Source organism: Scyliorhinus canicula, chromosome 30, assembly GCF_902713615.1.
Source record: "Scyliorhinus canicula chromosome 30, sScyCan1.1, whole genome shotgun sequence".
Classification (NCBI taxonomy): domain Eukaryota; kingdom Metazoa; phylum Chordata; class Chondrichthyes; order Carcharhiniformes; family Scyliorhinidae; genus Scyliorhinus; species Scyliorhinus canicula.
This window is the reverse complement of record NC_052175.1, coordinates 2,309,465-2,315,464: the sequence shown is the minus strand read 5'-3', so window position 1 is coordinate 2,315,464 and position 6,000 is coordinate 2,309,465.

The window sequence follows — 6,000 nt, the reverse complement described above, 5'->3', positions numbered from 1 at the left end:
AGGTGGCATAGTATTGCTGTCTCATCTGTTTGGCGGTGTTCCGCAGCTGGTCTGCTGTGTCCTGAGCGCAAGTTGAGAATATGGCCTCTCTCTTGGTCACCTCAGCACCTCGCTTTACCGCAAGCCCACAGATAATCTCACGATGCTCCACTTCTTCAGCTTTCACCCGAAACACATTAAAGAAGCCATCCCCTATGGACAAGCCCTCCGTATACACAGGATCTGCTCAGACAAGGAGGAGCGCAACAGACACCTACAGATGCTGAAAGATGCCCTCGTACGAACGGGATATGGCGCTCGACTCATTGATCGACAGTTTCACCGCGCCACAGCAAAAAACCGCACCGACCTCCTCAGAAGACAAACACGGGACACCACTGACAGAGTACCCTTCGTCGTCCAGTACTTTCCTGGGGCGGAGAAACTACGACATCTTCTTCGCAGCCTCCAAAACATCATCAGCGAGGATGGACATCTTGCCAAGGTCATCCCCACACCCCCACTACTGGCCTTCAAACAACCGCGCAACCTCAAACAAACCATTGTTTGCAGCAAATTACCCAGCCTTCAGAACAGCAACCACAACACCACAAAACCCTGCCAGGGTAATCTCTGCAAGACATGCCAGATCATCGACATGGACACCACCATTACACGTGGAAACACCACCCACCAGGTACGCGGCGCATACTCGTGCGACTCGACCAATGTAGTCTACCTCATACGCTGCAGGAAAGGATGTCCCGAAGCGTGGTACATTGGCGAGACCATGCAGACACTGCGACAACGAATAAACGGGCATCGTGCGACTATCAACAGGCAGGACTGTTCCCTTCCAGTTGGGGAACACTTCAGCAGTCAAGGACATTCAGCCTCTGATCTCCGGGTCAGCATTCTACAAGGAGGCCTTCAGGAGACGCGACAACGCAAAATTGCTGAGCAAAAACTTATAGCTAAGTTCCGCACGCATGAATGCGGACTCAACCGGGATCTGGGATTCATGTCGCATTACATTCGGCCCCCACCAACAAGCCTGGACTTGCAGAGGCCTACCGACTGAACTGGCTTGGGACAATTCACACCTCTTTAACCTGGAGTTACCTCTCTCTCTGCATCTTTGATGATTTGATTGCCTGCAGGTGCTCGCATTCCGGGGCATCTCTGACTGTGTCTATATAAACATTTCTGGAACAAGCCTTTCCATTCACCTGAAGAAGGAGCCGTGCTCCGAAAGCTCGTGTTTGAAACAAACTTGTTGGACTTTAACCTGGTGTTGTAAGACTTCTTACTGTAATCTATTCTAATAGCCTGGGTCTCAGCATTCTCCTCCACAATATTATCTTTTTCTTGAGTGAATACTGACGAAAGGTATTCATTTTGTATCTCGCTTATCTCCTCAGCCTCCACACACAACTTCCCACCACTGTCCTTGATTGGCCCCACTCTTACCCTAGTCATTCTTTTATTCCTGACATACCAATAGAAAGCTTTTGAGTTTTCCTTGATCCTACCTGCCAAAGACTTCTCATGTCCCCTCCTTGCTCGTCTCAGCTCTCTCTTTAGATCCTTCCTCGCTTCCTCGTAGCTATCAAGTGCCCCAACTGAAACTTCATGCCTCATCTTCACATAGGCCTGCTTCTTCCTCTTAACAAGAGATTCCACTTCTTTGGTAAACCACGGTTCCCTCGCTCGTCCCCTTCCTCCCTCCCTGACTGGTACGTACTTATCAAGAACATGCAATAGCTGTTCCTTGATAAAGCTCCACATATCCAGTGTGCCCAACCCTTGCAGCCTACTTCTCCAACCAACACACCCTAAGTCATGTCTAATGGCATCATAATTGCCCTTCCCCCAGCTATAACTCTTGCCCTGTGGGGTATACTTATCCCTTTCCATCACTAACGTAAAGGTCACCGAATTGTGGTCACTGTTTCTAAAGTGCTCACCTACCTCCAGATCTAACACCTCGCCTGGTTCATTACCCAAAACCAAATCCAATGTGGCCTCGCCTCTTGTTGGCCTGTCAACATATTGTGTCAGGAAACCCTCCTGCACACATTGTACAAAGAATGACCCATCTAATGTACTCGAACTATATATTTTCCGTAAGAAGTCTTACAACACCAGGTTAAAGTCCAACAGGTTTGTTTCAAACACGAGCTTTCGGAGCACGGCTCCTTCTTCAGGTGAATGGAAAGGCTTGTTCCAGAAATGTTTATATAGACACAGTCAGAGATGCCCCGGAATGCGAGCACCTGCAGGCAATCAAATCATCAAAGATGCAGAGAGAGAGGTAACTCCAGGTTAAAGAGGTGTGAATTGTCCCAAGCCAGTTCAGTCGGTAGGCCTCTGCAAGTCCAGGCTTGTTGGTGGGGGCCGAATGTAATGCGACATGAATCCCAGATCCCGGTTGAGTCCGCATTCATGCGTGCGGAACTTAGCTATAAGTTTTTGCTCAGCAATTTTGCGTTGTCGCGTCTCCTGAAGGCCTCCTTGTAGAATGCTGACCCGGAGATCAGAGGCTGAATGTCCTTGACTGCTGAAGTGTTCCCCAACTGGAAGGGAACAGTCCTGCCTGTTGATAGTCGCACGATGCCCGTTTATTCGTTGTCGCAGTGTCTGCATGGTCTCGCCAATGTACCACGCTTCGGGACATCCTTTCCTGCAGCGTATGAGGTAGACTACATTGGTCGAGTCGCACGAGTATGCGCCGCGTACCTGGTGGGTGGTGTTTCCACGTGTAATGGTGGTGTCCATGTCGATGATCTGGCATGTCTTGCAGAGATTACCCTGGCAGGGTTTTGTGGTGTTGTGGTTGCTGTTCTGAAGGCTGGGTAATTTGCTGCAAACAATGGTTTGTTTGAGGTTGCGCGGTTGTTTGAAGGCCAGTAGTGGGGGTGTGGGGATGTGGGGATATATTTTCCAGTCAATATTTGGAAAGATAAAGTCTCCCATAACAACTACCCTGTTACTTTCGCTCTTTTCCAGAATCATCTTCGCCATCCTTCGCCACTCCGCCATGCTAGAGTCCCCATCTAGCATCCTTTTCGCCACCGTAAACTTTCCTTGACTAGCAGCGCCACACCTCCCCCTCTTTTGCCCCCCTCTCTGAGCTTACTAAAACACCTAAACCCCGGAACCTGCAACAACCATTCCTGTCCCTGCTCTATCTATGTCTCTGAAATGGCCACAACATCGAAGTCCCAAGTACCAACCCATGCTGCCAGTTCCCCTACCTTATTTCGTATACTCCTGGCATTGAAGTAGACACACTTCAAACCACCTACCTTAACACTGGCACCCTCCTGCGAAGTCAAATCTGTGCTCCTGACCTCTATACTCTCAATCTCCCGTGCCCCAAAACTACATTCCAGGTTCCCATGTCCCTGCTGAATTAGTTTAAACCCCCCCCCCCCCCCCCACAACATTGATATAAACCATCAATTAATTTTCAGTCGGGGCAGCACGGTGGCCTAGTGGTTAGCACAACCGCCTCGCGGCTCTGAGTCACTGTATGTGTGAAATTTGCACATTCTCCCCGTGCCTGCGTGGGTTTCGCCCCCACAACCCAAAAAAGTGCAGAGTAGGTGGACTGGCCACGCTACATTACCCCTTATTTGGAAAAAATAATTGGGATTATAATAAATATAAATCTATATTTATAAAAAAATAAAAGTAAATTTTTAAAAAATAATAATTTTCAGTCCTCTGAACACAGTAACTTTAAATGGGGTTATCAAATGATTGTTTATTCCATTAATCACAGGCGCATTCAAAATATTGATCGGACAAAAATCTTTAGATTTTTTATGTTAAATAATGCTGTAAATCCTGACCTTACAATAATAATATAATAAATTGTCCATGCACATTTCGACTCACAGTTAACTAAACAGTGATTAATTTTCAATCGAATCATCATGACAAGGACCTGATTACTTTTCAGTCCAATGAATTCCTGAATATGTCTAGAAATATTTGTACTTTTCACAACAATATGCATTTAGGAACGTCTATGAATACCACCAATTATTTCAATGTTTTAATCACATTAATTACTAGAGATATCGGTGCTATATGGTGAAATAGCACGTGATGTCTCTGCCTGTTTCTACTGAAGACGTCTCAGCAATTTGAATGCTGGAAGCCGGGAACTAAAGAGCTGAAAAATAATTATATATTTTGTTACATATTTAATTGGCGAGAATTAGTGGGAAGCCAGCGGATTGGGAAGCCTTTAAATGTGACCAGTGTACAACTGATCAAACAATAAGGGGTAGATGAAATATGAGAACCAGCTAGCTAGTAATATAAAATAAGGCAGGAAAAGCTTCTTTTCAATATATAAAAGGTAAAAGAGAGGCAAAAATAAACATTAAAACACTGCAACATGTGGCTGGAGAAGTACTAATATTAGGATACAAACAAATGTCAGAAGAACAGTATATTGCATCATTATTTACGTTGATGTGGAGATGCCGGCATTGGACTGGGGTGAGCACATCAAGAGGTCTTACAACACCAGGTTAAAGTCCAACAGGTTTGTTTCAAACACTAGCTTTCGGAGCACTGTACCTTCCTCGGGTGAATGAAAAGGTATGTTCCTGAAACAAATATAGAGACAAATTCAAAGGTGCCAGACAATGCCTAAAATGCGAGCATGTGCCGGTAATCAAGTATTTACAGATCCACAGATAGGGGTAACTCTAGGTTCAAGAGGTGAATGAGACCCGTATTCGAGGAGCACCAGGTGGCAGAGGTGGCCATCACTACGGAGAAGGTCCTGGGGAAACTAAGACGTCTGAATGTTGATTGATCACCTGGAAAGGATGGCCTACGCCCGAGATTTCTAAATCAGATAGCTGAGGGCATTGTGGAGGCAGGAATGGTCACAGAGGACTGGAACGTCGCTAATGTAGCACTACTGTTTAAGAAGGGTGGGAAGCGTTGGAAGGGAAATGATGACCCTCTTGGCATGACTGCGGTCATTGGTAAGATGTAGAGTCCATTAATAAAGATGAGATCGCGAAATTCTGGGAATTGCATGATGAAATAGGATTGAATCAGCGGGGCCTCGTCAACTGGAGGTCATGTCTGAGAAATCTGTTAGAATTCTTTGAGAGGGATCAAGGAGGTTAGACAAAGGAGAGCCAGTGGATGTGACATATTTTAATATGTAGAATATCTTTTGCAAGATGCCGCACAGGACATTGTTAAATGTGTTAAGAGCCCATGGTATTAAGTCTTCGATCCTGGCATATATAGAGGATTGGCTGACTGGCAGAAAGTAGTGAAGGGGGATGAAAATGTATTTTTCTGTATGGTAGCCATTGACTTGTGGTGTGAATCAGAGGTCTGCGACACTTTCACCATAAACTATCACCAAAGACAAAAATTATCTCGAAGAAGCAACTGAAGGCACTGTGCTACATTTGCAGCATATATAAAAGTATGTATAGGAACAGGTTGCATTGAGGAAACAGGGGACCTGCGGATTGATTTAAACAGGCCAATAGAGTGGGCAATGAAGAGGTAGCTGAAACGCAATGTTGAAAATTGTGAGATTATCCATTTTAGAAGGAGGAATAGAGACATAGATTATTTTCTAGATGGGGAAATGCTTCGGAAATCAGAAGCACAAATGCATTTTGGAGTTCTTGCTTTTTAAAAATACTTTTAATCCCCTCCTTTTTCACATTTTCTCCGTAATCCGTAACGAATGCAATGTCAACCCCCATATCAATAAAAACGATCCCATCCCACCAAACCCCAAAGATGAGCCCACATTAGAAGAAGACAAAAAGGAATCACCGATAGTCATCACTAACACACACAGTTGCCATCCCCCACCCTCCCTGCCTCCCCCTCCCCCAACTAATGTACTATGTGATCCAATTCTAGAAAGAGAATAATGAATAAAGGCCTGAATATTAGAATCCCACCATCCTTCCCCTCAGTTCATGTTTAGCCTTCTCAATAGTCAATAATTCCTGCGGGTTT